This window comes from Gigantopelta aegis, chromosome 1 (assembly GCF_016097555.1).
Source record: "Gigantopelta aegis isolate Gae_Host chromosome 1, Gae_host_genome, whole genome shotgun sequence".
NCBI lineage: Eukaryota > Metazoa > Mollusca > Gastropoda > Neomphalida > Peltospiridae > Gigantopelta > Gigantopelta aegis.
Window position 1 is genome coordinate 17203119 of NC_054699.1, and position 20394 is coordinate 17223512.

Sequence of the window (20394 nt, forward strand, 5' to 3'; positions counted from 1 at the left end):
ATACGGTCACCTTGCCGCTTTATAGGAGGATGAATTTCACATCCTGGTCTATTTAAATTGAGTGTACAATGGACGTTGGTTTGCAAGTGTTGCCATAGTTGGGTCTGTGATTTGTCTTCCCGTTGTTTGCTTTGTGTACATATCCTTTGAAGCAATTATCTTACTCTCTGTGTTGTCGCCCTGGCCGGTCTTCTTAGTCATCCACAAATCTCAGCATGTGTATACTTTGTAAAACAAGTTATGTTACTCTGTGGCCCTACTTAGTCATGTTTGAATATGTATCACCGGCCTCGGTGGCGTTGTGGTTAAGCCATCGGACATAAGGCTGGTAGGTACTGGGTTCACAGCCCGGTACCAACTCCCACCCAGTGCGAGTTTTAATGACTCTGTGGGTAGGTGTAAGGCCACTACACCCTCTTCTCTCTCACTAACCACTAACAATTAACAACTAACCCATTATCCTAGACAGACAGCCCAGATAGCTGAGGTGTGTGCCCAGGACAGCGTGCTTGAACCTTAATTGGAAATAAGCACGAAAATAAGTTGAAATGAAAATGAACATATATCTCAGTCTGTGTATACTGTACAAACCAAGGTATGTTACTCTATGGGCTTTCTTCTTAGTCATATTTGAACACGTATCTCAGCATGTGTATACTATACAAACCAAGTTATGTTACTCATGGGCTTTCTTCTTAGTCATGTTTGAACATGTATCTCAGCATGTGTGTACTGTACAAACCAAGTTATGTTACTCTATGGGCTTTCTTCTTAGTCATGTTTGAACATGCATCTCAGCATGTGTATGCTATACAAACCAAGTTATGTTACTCTATGGGCTTTCTTCTTAGTCATGTTTGAACATGCATCTCAGCATGTGTATGCTATGCAAACCAAGTTATGTTACTCTATGGGCTTTCTTCTTAGTCATGTTTGAACCTGTATCTCAGCATGTGTGTACTGTACAAACCAAGTTATGTTACTCTATGGGCTTTCTTCTTCTTAGTCATGTTTGAACATGTATCTCAGTATGTGTATGCTATGCAAACCAAGTTATGTTACTCTATGGGCTTTCTTCTTCTTAGTCATGTTTGAACATGTATCTCAGCGTGTGTATGCTATGCAAACCAAGTTATGTTACTCTATGGGCTTTCTTCTTAGTCATGTTTGAACATGTATCTCAGCGTGTGTATGCTATGCAAACCAAGTTATGTTACTCTATGGGCTTTCTTCTTAGTCATGTTTGAACATGTATCTCAGCATGTGTGTACTGTACAAACCAAGTTATGTTACTCTATGGGCTTTCTTCTTAGTCATGTTTGAACATGCATCTCAGCATGTGTATGCTATACAAACCAAGTTATGTTACTCTATGGGCTTTCTTCTTAGTCATGTTTGAACATGCATCTCAGCGTGTGTGTACTGTACAAACCAAGTTATGTTACTCTATGGGCTTTCTTCTTAGTCATGTTTGAACATGCATCTCAGCATGTGTATGCTATACAAACCAAGTTATGTTACTCTATGGGCTTTCTTCTTAGTCATGTTTGAACATGCATCTCAGCGTGTGTATGCTATGCAAACCAAGTTATGTTACTCTATGGGCTTTCTTCTTAGTCATGTTTGAACATGTATCTCAGCATGTGTGTACTGTACAAACCAAGTTATGTTACTCTATGGGCTTTCTTCTTCTTAGTCATGTTTGAACATGTATCTCAGTATGTGTATGCTATGCAAACCAAGTTATGTTACTCTATGGGCTTTCTTCTTCTTAGTCATGTTTGAACATGTATCTCAGCGTGTGTATGCTATGCAAACCAAGTTATGTTACTCTATGGGCTTTCTTCTTAGTCATGTTTGAACATGTATCTCAGCATGTGTGTACTGTACAAACCAAGTTATGTTACTCTATGGGCTTTCTTCTTCTTAGTCATGTTTGAACATATATCTCAGTATGTGTATGCTATGCAAACCAAGTTATGTTACTCTATGGGCTTTCTTCTGAGTCATATTTGAACATGTATCTCAGCATGTGTGTACTGTACAAACCAAGTTATGTTACTCTATGGACTTTCTTCTCAGTCATGTTTGAACATATATCTCAGCATGTGTATACTATACAAACCAAGTTATGTTACTCTATGGACTTTCTTCTTAGTCATGTTTGAACATGTATCTCAGCATGTGTATACTATACAAACCAAGTTATGTTACTCTATGGACTTTCTTCTTAGTCATGTTTGAACATGTATCTCAGCATGTGTATACTATACAAACCAAGTTATGTTACTCTATGGACTTTCTTCTTAGTCATGTTTGAACATGTATCTCAGCATGTGTATACTATACAAACCAAGTTATGTTACTCTATGGACTTTCTTCTTAGTCATGTTTGAACATATATCTCAGCATGTGTATACTATACAAACCAAGTTATGTTACTCTATGGACTTTCTTCTTAGTCATGTTTGAACATGTATCTCAGCATGTGTATACTATACAAACCAAGTTATGTTACTCTATGGGCTTTCTTCTTAGTCATGTTTGAACATATATCTCAGCATGTGTATACTATACAAACTAAGTTATGTTACTCTATGGGCTTTCTTCTGAGTCATGTTTGAACATGTATCTCAGCATGTGTTGGGCGGGATGTAGCCCAGGGTATAAAGTGCTTTGATGAGTGGTTTGGGATCAATCCCCGTCAGTGGGCCCATTGGGCTCTTTCTCGTTCCAGCCAGTGCACCATGACTGGTATATCAAAGATCCCTTGCTACTAATGGAAAAATGTAGCGGGTTTCCTATCTAAGACCATATGTCAAAATTACCAAATGTTTTTGACATCCTATAGTCGATGATTAATAAATCAATATGTTCTATAATGGTGTTGTTAAACAAAAACAAAAACCAAACTCAGCATTGTTCAAACCAAGTTATGTTACTCTCTGTTTTGTCTCCATGGCTGTCCTTCTTACTCATGTTAGAACCTGTGTCTCATCATGTGTATATTGTACAAACCAAGTTATGTTACTTTGTGGCCCTTCTTCTTAGCAACGTTTGACATTGTATACCATGTATCCCAATCTCTACATTTGCCCCTCCCCTTCTACATCTGCCCCTCTCCCTTTACATTTGTCCATCCCCTTCTACATTTGCCCCTTCCCTTCTACATTTGTCCCTCCCCACTCTGCCACAAATATTTTTATTATTATGTGTTATAGGGACCACATTTTGTTAAATATTATGTGAATTTGAATCTCATTTAAATTCAGATTACAGCTTCATTCTATTTTCTATCAAATACATACACGTATATCATAGATGTTAATACATACACGTATATCATAGATGTTAATACATACACATATATTATAGATGTTTGTAATTACTGAACAAACTGTTACCAGTTTCAGGGGTCAAAATCTCTCACTGCTCAAGTAAATTTATCTTTTTATGATGATTTTTTGAGGTAGCATTATTCGACACCCCCACCCCTAGAAACTTCACTTGCTGTAGTCTAGACGCTTTCTCTCAGGGCTTCTAGATTACGGTAGCCCCACTCCCATGGCTAGTGATATTCAATGCTGGGCTAGTAAATAACTACTATTGCCATGCCCGATGTCTAGTGAAAAAAAAGAGTAGTTAAATGCTGCATTTAAGTCTATTTGGTAAATATGAATATCCTGCCCCCACACATACTTAGTGTTTTTAAGCTCTATCTCCCTTTTTAGGTAACATATCCGATTATTACTATTAGTAAAATTGTATTAAGTAAAGTAGGGCTAGTGAATTTTTAATTGTGGCTAGTATGTTTTATAAATCACTGATACCATGGCTAGTGAATTTTGTAAAAATTCTAGAAGTCCTGCCTTCTCTACATGAATTTCAGACACACGCCTGCAGTGCCCTAATTATTTCCAGCAGTATATTCTTTGTTGGCATGTATAATTTCTATAAACCGGATGAAGTAACTAGTGATATATCACAGCATTGTGTGTGTGTGTTGTCTGTGTGATGTAATAGTGTGAGCCTCGTTATTTTTGTTTATGATTATTATTCTGTCCAACTTGAACACACTCGCCGTGCCATTGTATAGTGCTTAATTAATAATATTAAAGGGACTGACTTGAGTTTGTTGTCATTGTTACTTGTTTATGACTAGGGGAAGGATGTACCCTAGTGGTAGAGCACTCGCTTGATACACGGTCGGTTTGGGATCAATCCCCGTCCGTGGGCCCATTGGGCTATTTCTCGTTCCAGACTGGTACATCAAAGGCCATCATATGTGCTATCCTATCTGTGGGATGATGCATATAAAAGATCCCTTGAAAAATGTAGCGGGTTTCCTCTTTAAAACTACATGTTTGACATCCAGTAGCTGATGATTAATAATCAATGTGCTCTAGTGGTGTCATTAAACAAAAGAAACTAATGGAGCCTTTTTGATGACTAAAATTTCTCGTTCCAACCAGTGCACCACAGCTGGTCAAAGGCCGTGGTGTGTGTGTTCCCTTATGGGAAAGTGCATAGGAAACAAATGTAGCAGGTTTCCTCTAATGACTGCGTATCAGAATTACCAAATGTTTGACATCCAGTAGATGATGATTAATTAATCAATCTGCTCTAGTGGTGTCTTTAAACAAAACAATGAATGAATGAATGTTTAACGACACCCCAGCACAAAAATACACATCAGCTATAGTGATTTCCCTAGAAATTAGGCAAGGCATGGTAGACCAAACACTTTTTGGGCATTTTCACCATTTTCGGGGCACTTGTATTTCATTAAAAATACACAAAAATTAGTTGAAGTAAACATTAATGTAATTTATGTGCTTGCTTTAATAAATGAATGGCAAAAGATATAAAAGGCATATTTTATTAATTAATAATACCTTTTTGGGTGTTTTATAAAGGCAATTTTAGAATTAATTACTGAAAAAGGCTTGCTTAATCTCAGGGCAGCATGGCACTGATTAAGGCAAGATGGTGCTAGGCTATTGAGGCATGGTGCTGCACCATGCTAAAACAAGCTAGGGAAAACACTAGGCTATTGGGTGTCACAAATGGTAAGTATATGAAAATATTAAACAAACTTTCAACTTTGTTTAGAATATCAGAGTCTATATAAACAAGGTGTTTGTTGTTGTCCTAATGTTTGTAATAGCGTAAACCAGATTTTACCTTCCAGTAATTTTGTATATATCAAAAATAAATAAAAATAATAATAAGCACTTGTCCATTTGTCTTGACAAGTAAAAATTAGCTCGGACAAGCAAAATATACCTTGTTCCATCAGTAACAAGGAATTTTTTATATACACTTCCTCACTGACAGGACAGCACATACCACAACCTTTCATATACACTAATCATGGTGCACTGGTTATGAGATGGGGGAAAAAACTAATCAAAGAATAGGTCTATTGACTGAGCTAAATCCTTACCCACTCTCATTTCAGCCAGTATAAAACAAGTAGTATAGCAAAGAACATGGTATAGCTAGTGCTATCTCTTTATGTCAGCGAGACAGATAGAGAAATATACATTTCCTTGTAGAACTGTCTTATAGCCACAAACTGCCTGCACCTGACAGATGCATGTATATATGTACTGGTGTATACAAGCAGGGATGAAAGGAATGATACATTAGGTACATTTATAAGTACATGTGTTCTCCTGCTAAGTTTGGTTCTAAAATATGGTTCTGTCAAAAATTGAGAGAATATGAGAGAGAGAGAGAGAGAGACAGAGAGAGAGAGAGAGAGAGAGAGAGAGAGGAGGGAAATAATGAAAGAATGTGTGAGAGTGATAATGAAAGAATGAGAGAATGTGTGAGAGAAATAATAAAAGAGAGAGATTGAGGGAGGGAAAGAATGAGAGATTGTATGAGAGAGAATGTGTGAGAGTGATAATGAAAGAATGAGAGAGAATGTGTGAGAGAGAGAGAGAGAGAGAGATAATTAAATGGAGAGGGAGAGAATGATTGAGAGAATGAATGAGAGACAGAGAGGTGGGTGAGAGGGAGAGAGAGAGAAAGGAATGGAATGAGGAGGGAGATTGGGGGTGGGTGTCAGATCTGTTGCTTCCTCATAGCATACTCCTACCAAAAGCACCATGGGATGTTTTATATGTGCTTTAATTACCACAGACAGAACAGTACATACCACAGCCTTTGATATACCAGTTATGAGGTGATGGTTGGATAGGAAAATTAGTACATAAACAGTGTTCAAGATTAAACATTTTGAGCAGTATCCCAGTTGGATACTAACATTTCAAAATCTGGTATTCCACCTGAGAATTTAGTATCCCACTTAAATGAAATTCATAAATAACATTGTAACAAACTTGGACGACACTGTTACTTAACTTCACCAGTAAATTACTACTTTCATTGTTTCAGCGAAAAATAAAAACGCAGGATTAAAAAAAAAAAAAAAAAAAATTATATGGTATCCCGGTGGGATACTGGGTTATTGAAGTCTGGTATCCAAAATTAAATTCTGGTATCCCCCAGATATCGGGATACTGTTAATCTCGAACACTCCATAAAGGTCAAGCCAAACTGCACTAAACTTGGTGCCCCCTCCCCGAATGGTATATCAAAGAAGACCTCACCATTTAAGGGGAGCTATCACACTCGCTCCTCATCACTCCCCTGAGACTAGCTGAAGGAGAGTAATTAGTCTTATTCAACGAGTTAACCGGCCTCGGTGGCATCGTGGTAGGCCATCGGTCTACAGGCTGATAGGTACTGGTTTCGGATCCCAGTCGAGGCATGGGATTTTTAATCCAGATACCGACTCCAAACCCTGAGTGAGTGCTTCGCAAGGCTCAATGGGTAGGTCTAAACCACTTGCACCGACCAGTGATCCATAACTGGTTCAACAAAGGCCATGGTTTGTGCTATCCTGTCTGGGGGAAGCGCAAATAAAAGATCCCTTGCTGCTAATTGGAAGAGTAGCCCATGTAGTGGCGACAGCGGGTTTCCTCTCAAAATCTGTGTGGTCCTTAACCATATGTCTGACGCCATATAACCGTAAATAAAATGTGTTGAGTGCGTCGTTAAATAAAACATTTCTTTCTTTCTTATTCAACGAGTTGTGCTAGTACTAGGTAAGTTTGAATAATAATGAAAATTAGAAACAAATTTTCCAATTTTAGCTCAGACCTGTAGCATGTGAATTTATATGTATGTACTTAAGAATTTGGTAATGTCTTAAATTACTCTCCATTATCTAAGTTAGGTTAGCAATTAATCACTCTACACAATAGGGGTTTTTTTTAATGGAGAGGTCTGTTAACGGGTGTGGTATGTGCTGTCTGTTAAAGGGTGTGGTATGTGCTGTCCTGTCTGGAAAGGTGTATATGAAAGATCCTTTGCTGCCAATGAAACCACTTGCACCGACCAGTGATCCATAACTGGTTCAACAAAGGCCATGGTTTGTGCTATCCTGCCTGTGGGAAGCGCAAATGAAAGATCCCTTGCTGCTAATCGGAAAGAGTAGCCCATGTAGCGACAGCGGGTTTCCTCTAAAAATCTGTGTGGTCCTTAACCATATGTCTGACGCCATATAACCGTAAATAAACTGTGTTGAGTATGTCGTTAAATAAAACATTTATTCTTTTTTTTTTCTTTGTCTGAATGCATTCATACAAAATTTAACAATTACACTTAAAATGATATATATTTATGTACTGCAAGCCCAGCATCATGATACACGTATGAAGCAAATGTTTTATTTAATGACGCACTCAACACATTTTATTTACGGTTATATTGAGGGAGGAATCCCACTGTTTTTGATTAGCTGCAAGGGATCTTTTATATGCACCATCCCACAGATAGGATAGTACATACCACAGCCTTTGTTACACCAGTTGTGGAGGACTGGCTGGAACGAGAAATAGTCCAATAGGTCCACCGATTGAGATTGATTCTAGACCGACCACACATCAAACGAATGCCTTACCACTGAGATACATGTATGAAGTGGAGAAAGAATATTTGTGCTACAGTTTATACTGAAGCCGATGCAAGCCCACTGTTTTGTGCAAAGCTTCTCTGTGTTGTGAAATCAAATAAAAGATATTTGCTGTGGGCTTGGGTTGTGTAATTATATCAGGTAGGGGTCTATATACCTGTGTTTTTCAGGTGTCAAAGGTTAGGGTCAGAAACCTGCTGTTTCATACAGCCTGCCTTGCATAACAATGAGGTAATTAGTATGTGTCATGCTTCGTTGTTGATTACCGGCTACATGTAGGTCAGAATGTGTTGGTGAAAAGAAGTACTGTAATTCTTCTATTCATTGACTGCATGTGTCACTTTTAAGAACCGCTGGTATATGAATATGAAGGGATGTGACATCCTTTTAAAAATAAAAACTGAAATGATCGTTAAAAAGATGTAATCTTTTTTCTTTTCAACTTGTTTTCAAGCTATCTGGGCTGTCTGTGTTAGTTGTTAGTTGTTAGTGAACGAGAAGATGGTGTAGTGGTCTTACACCTACCCATTGAGTCATTAAAACTCGCTTTCATGGGCACACACCTCAGCTATCTGGGTTGTCTGTCCAGGACAGTGGGTTAGTGGTTAGTGGTTAGTGCAAGAGAAGAGGGCGTAGTGGTCTTACTCCTACCCATTGAGTTGTTAAAACTCGCTTTCATGGGCACACACCTCAGCTATCTGGGTTGTCTGTCCAGGACAGTGGGTTAGTGGTTAGTGGTTAATGGTTAGTGCAAGAGAAGAGGGCGTAGTGGTCTTACACCTACCCATTGAGTCATTAAAACTCGCTTTCATGGGCACACACCTCAGCTATCTGGGTTGTCTGTCCAGGACAGTGGGTTAGTGGTTAGTGGTTAGTGCAAGAGAAGAGGGCGTAGTGGTCTTACTCCTACCCATTGAGTTGTTAAAACTCGCTTTCATGGGCACACACCTCAGCTATCTGGGTTGTCTGTCCAGGACAGTGGGTTAGTGGTTAGTGGTTAATGGTTAGTGCAAGAGAAGAGGGCGTAGTGGTCTTACACCTACCCATTGAGTTGTTAAAACTTGCTTTCATGGGCACACACCTCAGCTATCTGGGCTGTCTGTCCAGGACAGTGGGTTAGTGGTTAATGGTTAGTGAGAGAGAAGAGGGCGTAGTGGTCTTACACCTACCCATTGAGTCGTTAAAACTCGCTTTCATGGGCACACACCTCAGCTATCTGGGCTGTCTGTCCAGGACAGTGGGTTAGTGGTCAGCGAGAGAGAAGATGGTGTAGTGGTCTTACACCTACCCATTGAGTCATTAAAACTCGCTCTGGGTTGGAGCCGGTACCGGGCTGTGAACCCTGTACCTACCAGCCTGTAGTCCGATAGTTTAACCACAACACCACCGAGGCTGACGAAATCTTTATACCATAATGTAAACCAGATCAATATTGCAACTTTTATGTATATTAGTGATTTCCCTAGAAATTAGGCAAGGAATGGTAGACTTTTGAGGCATTTTCACCATTTTCGGGGCACTTATTCTTCATTAAAAATACAAAACAAATTAATTAAAATAAACATTAATGTAATTTGTGTGCTTGCTTTAATAAATGAATGGCAAAAGATATAAAAGGCATATTTTATTAATTAATAATACCGTTTTGGGTGTTTTATAATTGATTGATTGATTGAATGTTTGTTTAACGACACCCCAGCACAAAAATACATATCGGCTATTGGGTGTCACAAATGGTAAGTATATGAACATATTTATATAGACTCATGTAAAACCACAGTGTAAGGAGCTGTGGGGGGGCGGGTGTTTTATAAAGGCAATTTTAGAATTAATTACTGAAATAGGCTTGCTTAATCTCAGGGCAGCATGGCACTGATTGAGGCAAGATGGTGTTAGACTATTGAGGCATGGTGCTGCACCATGCTAAAACAAGCTAAGAAAAACACTATATACATAATACATACAATTGTTTTCGAAAGTTAAAGTTTGTTTTGTTTAACAATACCACTAGAGCACATTGATTTATTAATCATTGGCTATTGGATGTCAAATATTTAACAATTCTGACTCATAGTCATCAGAAGAAACCTACATTTTTCCATTATCAGCAAGGGATCTTTTTATTGCACTTTTCCACAGACAGGAAAGCACATACCACGGTCTTTGACCAACTGTGGTGCACTGGTTGGAACAAAAAAAATCAGTTGAATGGATCCACTACGGTTGTTCGATCCTGCGACACAAACACCTAAAGTGAGCACGCAACTGACTGAGCTAAGATCCTACCCACTTTTAATTTTTTTTTTATTCAGATGTGTTGGTATTACAGTGAAGGAGGAGGAGGAGGCCTACTAAGTTGGCAAACGTGTGTCCAATCCTTTTCTGGGTTATGCAATTAAATATGTTTTCAATCAATCTACAGTGAAAATAATGTGCATATAAATTAAGCAACTTGACGTGGGGACACAAATGAGAATATTTATCAAATATAATATGCACACATTTTCTTTACATAAATGGTGGTAATTTTTCAACTTCCTGATCACATTCCACTATATTTTATTTACATTAGTTTGTTAAAATTATATAGAAAAAGAGCAGAAATCAATTAAGATGCTGGATAATTACATCCCTGCATATAACTACAGTGAAACCCCTTTAAACCGGACACCTCTGGGACCAAAACAAATGTCCAATTTAAGAGGGATCCGGTTTAGAGAGATTAAGTTATGTCTTGGTTTTTAAAAAGGGACTGCAAAACGTCCGGTTTTGGGGGGAATTTCCGGTTTACAGAGTGTCCGGTCTTGAGAGGTTTCACTGTAATTAATTTGACCACAAGAAGACTGACCTTGGTGGCACAGTGGGTTTTTTCATAAGTCATCATTTTAATTGCAGTGAGTTAGATATATCTGTTCTTGTTAATTCCTGGTACTGACTTTTTGAGATATTTTTGTACAGACATATGTATAATATATATTATTGATATTGTTGAAAACAAGAATTTCACGGAATTAAATGTCTCGCCTACCATAAAAGTTTTCTGGTGCTCTGTGATGAACATCCACAGGTGCAACTATAAACCAAGTTTCATTAACCTAGGAGGTTATAGTTTGTGAGAAATTGATTTAAATGCAAAATGTGAAACCAACTGAGCTAAATCACACACACACACAAATGGAAGGATAGATTATATTTATTTATGGGGGTAAAAAATCCCAAAAACTTAACTTGCTTAATTATTTTTTTGTGGGGAGTATACGTAGATACCAGTTTGGAGGTTTCCATGTGGGGAGACTTCAGGGCTTCTAGATTATGGTAGCCCCACTCCCATGGCTAGTGATATGCAGTGTTCGGCTAGTAAATAACTACTATAGCCAGCCCGACGGCTAGTGAAAAAAACCCACCTTCTCAAATGCTGCATTTAAGTCTTATTTTGTAAATATGAATATCCTGCCCCCTCTTCCAACCCCCAATCTAAGGGTCTTTAAGCTCTATCTCCCTCTTTAGGTGACATATCTGATTATTACTACATGTATCAGTAAAATTGTATTTATTTAAAGTAGGGCTAGTGAATTTCTAATCATGGCTAGTAAATTTTTAAAATCACTGATCCCATGGCTTGTGGATTTTTATAAAATTCTAGAAGCCCTGGATGTATACATGTATACGTAGAAACCAGTTCAGAAGTTCCATTTGGCTCGCTTGAATATGGGGATATAATAATACCTGCCGAGCTCAGCATGGAAGCCAGTGTTTGTTTCTACAAGCCATCAGGATTAGCTTTTTGTGTGGGTAAATAAATCCTGTAAAACTTTTGTGTTGACATCATAACTCGTGTGATGCCTGTGAGATAAACTTCACACATACACAGATTTACCTGTCTACATGCAAACACCTTTTTTCTCAGGAAGGTAGTTACTCTATATACATGTATATATCACACTGGGTTTTATCTCTTGCATTGCAAGACTTCCAATCTATTTATCTCCATTCCCCAAAGGGTACGTGTATGGGGTTTTTTTTTTGTTAACAATTTTGAAGATAAAATTCCCAATCTAAATGTATAAATTCCTCAATTTTAATCTGCAAGAGATTTCCATTCCTATGGGCGGGACATAGCGATCTAGAATCGATGCCCATCAGTGGATCCACTGGGCTATTTATTGTTGCAGCCAGTGCTCTACAACTGGTATAACAAGAAGGAAATGTTTTATTTAACGACGCACTCAACACATTTTATTTACAGTTATATGGCGTCCTACATATGGTTATATCGATCCTAAACCAACCACGCATCAAGTGAGCACTTTGCCACTGGACTACGTCTCGCTCCCTGGTGTAACATAGGCTGTGGTATGTACTATCCCAGTGTTCACACCTGATGAAAATTAAAGGAGGGCAGCCGCGTAACACCCCACTCTTCCCCCCAAAAAAGAGGGAAAGTTTGGTTACCATATATCGTGTGTTGATTGACTTTGATGTACTCCTTATTTTGCCCCTCAGTATTTGGTACAAAAAAGTTGATACACAATACTGGACTAATCTTTTTATGTACCGTTGATTAAACCAGAGATGATAATAGTCTGACATTTACAGGCATTCCAGTTTTGCTGAACCGATCACAGTTTTAATATTGTTATTTTAATGAAGATTTCAAGATATATGAAAAACAACATAATCCTGTCTTAGATGGTGCATATTAATTATAATAAAAGAATAACCCATGGGTTTCTTGACTCATTACCTGTGTAATGTTTAACCATATGTCCAATGCTGTTTAGCCATGAATAAAAATGTGTTGAGTGTGTTAAATAAAACATGGTCTGTTATCAGTTACAAGTAGCAGCAAGGTATCTGTTATATGCACCATCCCACAAAACAGGATAGTATATACCATGGCCCGTGTTACACCAGGAAGGAAGGAAATGTTTTATTTAACGACACACTCAACATATTTTATTTATGGCATCAGACATATGGTTACGGACCACACAGATATTGAGAGAGGAAACCAGCTGTTGCCAGTTCATGGGCTACTCTTTTCTATTAGCAGCAAGGGATCTTTTATATGCACCATCCCACAGACAGGATAGTACACGCCACGGTCATTGTTAACACCAGATGTGGAGCACTGGCTGGAACGAGAAACAGCCCAATGGGCTCACCTACATGGAGTACGGACAATTGCTCACTGGACAATTGCTCACCGGACAATTGCTCACCGGACAATACCTCACCAATAAAGTGAGAAATAGGACAATTGCTCACTTTTATTATTATTACTGTTTACTTTCCTTTTTCATGATCACCCTAATGTCGTGGTCACCTTTGATATGTTTTCTTTTGTTAAAATATAGTTAATTTAGAATAAATTTTGTTATTTTATTGTGTTTAACTGATATTTCTATACACCCACTAATACTGGAAATGAAATTTTTATTTAAATTTTTTTTTTAATTAAAATGAAAAATAAAGGTAAGCAATTGTCCTATTTCTCACTTTATTGGTGAGCAATTGTCCGATGAGCAATTGTCCGGTAAGGTATTGTCCGGTGAGCAATTGTCCGGTGAGCAATTGTCCTACATTCCACCTACATGGATCAATCCTTGATTACACTTACCATTAACCGTTTGTATATCACCTACATCGAAGTGTATTTCTAACTGGTGGCTTCGACAGCCCAAAGCAAGGGGTTGAGGGATAAGAATGGGTTTTGTTTTGTTTTGTTTTACTTGTGTAACTATAGCAACAACTGGGGTACTGTGTCAGTTACATCACTGTATACCTGTAGTTTCTAATTGGTGAATTTGACACATTCCTCTTAATTCAACATCCCTAACAATACAAAACTGGCAAAGATGTTTTTGAAAACAAGTGTGGTAGCTATAGCAGGACCCAACACTGTTGGTTGTGACATGGTGGCACTTGCAGTTTGTGTGGCTCACAATGTAGTTACAACCGGAGGCTTCAACACATTCCTCTAATCGCAACCGACTGCCGTAATCTCTCGAAGACTCTGGATCCACGGTTTTCACATCTTGCCAGCTCAGTGCTGAATTTTTCTTTTCCATACATAAACCACTGATATCACTGTGTGCTAAACCCGTGTGCCTCTGTCTTGTCATGTTTCCATAATTACTCGACAAGCTGGAAAGAATAGTGAAAAGAAAAAAAAGTTAAACATCTCTGTAACAGTAACATTTAAAAATATATATTATTTACTCAGTAAAAGCAGAAGTGTGGATATGTAGTACCAGTACATATAACATATGATATAACTAGAGTGTATATGTATACTCAACAACGAAAGTTTAGCTAATGTTAAAAGAAATGGCATAACATTTATACATTAACCTATTTTTATTACCGGGGTAATTAGTATTCACATCTGAAATGTTTACCATTTACAAACCACATCAACTCATCAACCTTTGCCTTAACACAACAGGAAGACCTGTTTTTCTTTTAAGTTTATTCGACAATGGCAAATTTAGACATCATAAAAGATATTTGCTAAACTTTTGTTGTTGAGTATATATATATATATATATATATATATATATATATATATATATATATATATATATATGTGTATATATATATATATGTATATATATATATATATATTGGAGGGAAAAAAGTGGCCACTTAAGGCAGGTGATCACTGATTATAGGTGGTCGCTAAAACAGGTATATATATATATATATATATATATATATATATATATATATATATATATATATATATATAATAAAAAGAAATTATATATTTTAGATAAATTTCTTAAAGTTAAAAGTTTGTTTTGTTTAGCGACACCACTAGAGCACATTGATTTATTAATCATTAGCTATTGGATATCAAACATTTGGTAATTTTGACAGTCATAGAGAGGAAACCCGCTACATTTTTCCATTAGTAGCAAGGGATCTTTTATATGCATAATCCCACAGACAGGATAGCACATACTACGGCCTTTGATATACCAGTCATGGTGCACTGGCTGGAATGAGAAATAGCCCAATGGGCCCACTGACGGGGATCGATCCTAGACTGATTGTGCATCAGGCATGCGCGTTACCACTGGGCAACATCCCGCCCTTAATTTCTTAAAGTTGCTATCTTGAGATTGTTTTTATTATTAAATCATTTAGAGGAAGCACCACATTATATTTTTTTACTGTTATATGTCATTCAGCAATTTTCTTTGATCATGGTACATGTAGCTCATTTATGTCAACATAACAACATAAAAATGTATGTTCCCTACACAAAATTAAGCAAAGTAAGGTGGGGGTTTTTCAAGTCATGTATATTGTGTTATTTTAACAATATCAGTAGTACATTTATATGACACACACAGAGGCAGATCTAGAGGGGCCCAGGCCCCCCTAAATATTGCGACAGTTATAATTTTATTATATATTAATTTCCATTCCCCTCCAAACCTCCCCAAAAGTTCCCTTGGTATTCCACCTCATGTCATTGCCCCCCCCCCCCCCCCCCCCCCCCCCCCGTGGATTTTCTGGATCCACCACTGACACATATCTTTGCAAAAAAAAATCCAAACATCTCAGTAAACTAAATAAGAAGGACATCTATCTTGTTATTAAAAAGTATATTGATCATAAATTGCTTTATATTTTGAGAGGAGTATATTTATATTCTCCATGTTAAAACTCAGAAGCTGGGTACTACTGTAAACCGGGAAATGTTTTTGTGCATATTAATTTTCCGTCATTCGTACCTAACCTCAAGTTGCAAAATTTATACGCACGCATTATTTTCATGTGTATTATTTTTACAGATGCCAATGATCTTTTGCGAAATTTAAATGTCGTGAACATGCATTAAGGCATGTATTCGCAAAAAAACAACAAGTCGCAATATTAATCTGGTTTACTAGCTGTATGCCAGTGTTTTGTGTTCGATTGTATTAAAGAAATATTTTATCCTGCAACCACTGTTTCTTATGGCCCGATAAAAGCAAAGTCATAAACATATTCTGTCAGATTATGACTTGATATCACGTCACGTCACATGCATAGATAGATTACAAAATCATTCATTTGATTTAGGTCATTGAATAATGAAGCTGGAATAAACAGAAATAATAAGTTTTTCCCATTTGGGTTTGATGGTTTACAGGATAAAAACAATAACTAGTTTATGACGTAGGATGTCGGCTTTATTCTGTTCAGAACGAATTGGAAATTCCACACGGCAAGCTTATCCGAATTTCTCATTCTTTGCATCACAGGATAAAGCCGATATCCCATGTTATTAACTAGTTGATCTCTGTGTTATCATACTTGTGTGATGTATGAAAGGTAAAAGTTAGCTTTGTTTCAACGACACCACCAGAGAACATTGATTTATTCATCATCGGCTGTTGGATATCAAACATTTGGTAATTCTGACATTTAGTCTTACAGAAGAAACCCACATTTTTCCATTAGTAAAAAGGGATCTTTTATATGCATCATCCCACAGACAGGGTAGTACATACCACAGCCTTTGATATACCAGTCGTGGTGCACTGGCTGGAATGAGAAATAGCTCAATAGACTAATAGGGATCGACCCAAGACTGACCGTGCATCTAGTGAGAACTTTGCCACAGAGCAATGTCTGCTCTTGTATGATGTATGATGCAGTCAACAATAATATATTGGCAGCAATAACACAAATTTTGTATTAACAATACAAACACAATACCTGTAAGTGTAACAGTGCATTAGTAAATGTTGTTTTACAGTGAGATTGTCACAGTAATGAGTTAACAGTTTGTTTTGTTTAACAACACCACGAGAGCACATTGATTAATTAATCATCGACTGTTGAATGTCAAACATTTGGTCATTCTGACACATAGTCATCAGAGAAAGCCCGCTACCTTTTTCCTGATGCAGTAAGGAATCTTTTATATGCACCTTCCCACAGACAGGAAAACACATACCACGGTCTTTGACCAATTATGGTGCAGTGGCTGGATCAAGAAAAAATCCATGCACTTGAATGGATCCGTTGAGGTGGTTTGATCCTGCGATGCAAGCACCTCAAGCGAACACTCATCTGACTGTGCCAAATCCTGCCCCCTGCCCACTGCCCCCTGCCCCCCCTCCCGTCACCGTAATGAAGACCTATGTTATAAACTAGATTATTATTAAAGGGACAAACCCTAGTTTCAGCCCATGATAATCAACACTAAGTTTAGTTAATCTACAAACCTGTAACACATTTGGATAAAGTTACAACTGAGTGAAACATGAGTCTGTAACTTTGAAATACTGAAACACCTCTCATAACTGTTACCTCTCAGATGCACATGCGTTTTTAAAAATATAAGAAATGCATTTTGTGATATTAAAAACACCAGGATGACCAAAAACACTTTGAATGTACGGAAATGGATAATTTAATTAAAGTATGATTTCAGTTATCAAAGTATGCCTTAGTGTTTAATAACTAGGGTATGTTCTTTAATCTACTAACATGCACAAAACAAACTGACAAACTTTAACATACAGTAGTAACAAAATGGAAGATAGTGGTGGCGGAAAAGTGTCCATTGCTGAGTCCAATTCACCCAAGTGTTTTAACTGGGTTTTTTTTTCTTTTTTCTTTTTGTGTGTATGTTATTTTTGTTTTGTTTTGTTGTTTCTTTTCTTATAAGTTATAGATGATGACCTCTGCTTTAGTGAACTGATAAACTCAATATGCATGTGCATGCAGTATCCAATAACTAATACATTGTTATTTTCAGGTTGGTATTTGGTTGTTAACAGTACTTTTAAAGGGACAATCCTGAGTTTACAACCATTGTACAATGTTTCCAACCAATAGAGCCTTTTCGATGACGTAACATACAAATTAAATATATTTTCTTATTTAGAATATCAGTGTCTGTATTTTACAAGGTGTTTGTTGTTGTCCTAATGCTTGTAGTAGCCCTATAACTGGATTTTAACTCCCAATAATTTTGTACATACGAAAAAATATATATCACAATTTAAAGTGAGTCCTATAAACATTATTATTACATACCCATTAAATCTTACTATATAAATACAGTACTGAATACAAAAATGAAATACACTTTTCCGTATTCAACTCAACTGCCGGAACTATGCCGTATTTAACGCTACTATTTATAGCACATGGTTACCGGGAATGCGCTTAGTGATAGGTAAACAAAGTTGGTGCTTGGTTTGAATTGCCTATTAAAGCAGTTAACCGTTATGCATGTTTAAAATGCTATTTTGTGGAACATTTGAAATGAAAACAGACAAAAACGGTGACGAATATTTACAATTTCATGAGCGCGATACCAAAATTAGAGACGGGAACACTACTTACCAATGACCTTTTAATGCACAATTAAGGTCGACGACAGTCACTTTTTGGACCCTTGTTTTGGCTTCGTACACAATAAATAAAACATATCCAACTGTAATTTTGTGATATGATATATTTGACAAAAGGTACTTTTTATTTATTTCATCTTTTAAAACTTAAAATTAATATTTTGTCCAGAATTAGGAAAAGAAAAGAAAAAAAATACTGACCTGCAAACAGTGTTGTCTGCTTGTAAAAGAAATTTGACAGGGGTCAAGGTTAGTAGACTAGTTTTTATTTTAATGTGGCGAAGCATTGTAATAATATAGCTAATTTTGAATTTAAATGACGTCAGTATTCCAATGACGTCACTGCATCTCCTTACAATAACCATACACTGGGTACATGACGTTTCCTTTTTAAGAATATTGGAAAAATTCCAATGCAAAATTGCTATTGAATTTTTATTTTAACATTACTAATGCACCTGAATGTGTTTGAACAAAATCTTGTGATTAAAAAATTGTACCTTTTACGAAATATGGATTTCAAGTGAAATTACGGTAAGATATACTATTATTTATTGTGTACGAAGCCAAAACAAGGGTGCTAAAAATTACTGTCGTCGACTTTAGTAAAAATGATGTCGCATGCACCGTCTCCTCACGTAGAAAACTTGGATGAACTGACAACCGGATTATTCAGTGGAGCGATGATTTATGGAGGCACATTTAATATAAACTTCAACTTTTCAGCAACGAGTAATTCCATGAACATCAATAAAAGAAAACACAACGATGACGACAGAGACATTGAGTGTACAATTCTTGACATTTTTCTTTGTTGATTAAACTGGCGTGCTGAAGGTTTTGTAACGTATCACGAGCAAATTAAATATTGCATCGTTCGTGAATTTTAGCTGTTACATTATCTTTAAAAGGCATTTCAAACAATACCATTAATATTATAAGTAACCCTTCACTCATTCTTTCTTATTTCTGTTTATTGTTTAAATAGAACTATATTCCTATGTGTAATAATTAGTGGTTCATCGGTCCGTGTAGTAACACAGCTGACCTAGTTGTGTAAATTGTGAAATCCCTGTCATTAGCTAGCAGTGTTACAATTTTTTAACTATTATTTAGAAACAAAATTCCAATTTAGGATATGTAATAAATACAAAACTACATATATGTGGTTTTCTGATTTCTGTATTCCGCTCGTGTATTTCCTGCCGGAAACCCCTCTGCCTGCGGCATCGGGGTTTCTTGCAGGAAATACACTCGTGGAATACAGAAATCAGAAAACCACATATATGTAGTTTTGTCTATGTATATGACCACAAACACATTCAATATACAGACACTGGTATTCTAAACAAGAATATGTATTTAGTATGAAATAGTAGTTGCCAGCAATGTTCTCTTGTTGCAAACATCTTACAATGGCTGCTAACTCAGGACATTCCCTTTAATATTTATTTTATATGTTGTATTTCTATGTTTACTTTAATTTTTAATATGAAATGCTACATTTTCATTATTTTTTTATTTTCCAGATATTAGAATTTTACCTTGAAGGCTAAACCACAGGCATTCTCATGACATCACAGACCATGTGACCAGTATGACCAATCAGAGGCACCAAAAGATGCATCCTCGGCATCAGCTGACCAATCAGATGCTTTGTTGTAAGGAGTACTGGTTGGAACTGGATACTGTCATGGGTGTAGGTCACATGACTTGAGTTAGCTGGTTGATTCAGATGAACACTGCTCAGGATTGAATCTACAAGACAGAAATAGATTTTTAATCTGTTTTTAGTTTGTGTCTGTCGTTCTACAGATATACATATGTATAAAGATGTATAATTATATATATTTTTTAATATTCATTTGCAATACTTTTTTAATATTTAAAAAAATTCCAGATAGGATTAAATTAGAGAAATTGATTTTTTTTTTTTTTTTTTTAGAATTCCAGAATTTAGCACTACCTGTCCTTATTTTACTTATTTTAATAAAAAGCTCATAGTAACCTCTTACTTTTCAAGACTCTACAAAGTTTTCTAAA

General features: G+C 36.7%; 1 protein-coding gene across 1 annotated transcript in view; it reads left to right on the forward strand.

Annotated features, from left to right (window-relative positions):
* Positions 1 to 20012, forward strand: part of LOC121371376 (ras-related protein Rap-2c-like) — a 32196-nt gene extending 12184 nt beyond the window's left edge. Inside the window, exon 2 of the mRNA XM_041497220.1 lies at positions 19881 to 20012. The gene's annotated coding sequence lies outside the window, so the exon portion shown is untranslated. The remainder of the gene's footprint in view (positions 1 to 19880) is intronic.
* Positions 20013 to 20394: the final 382 nt, after the last annotated feature.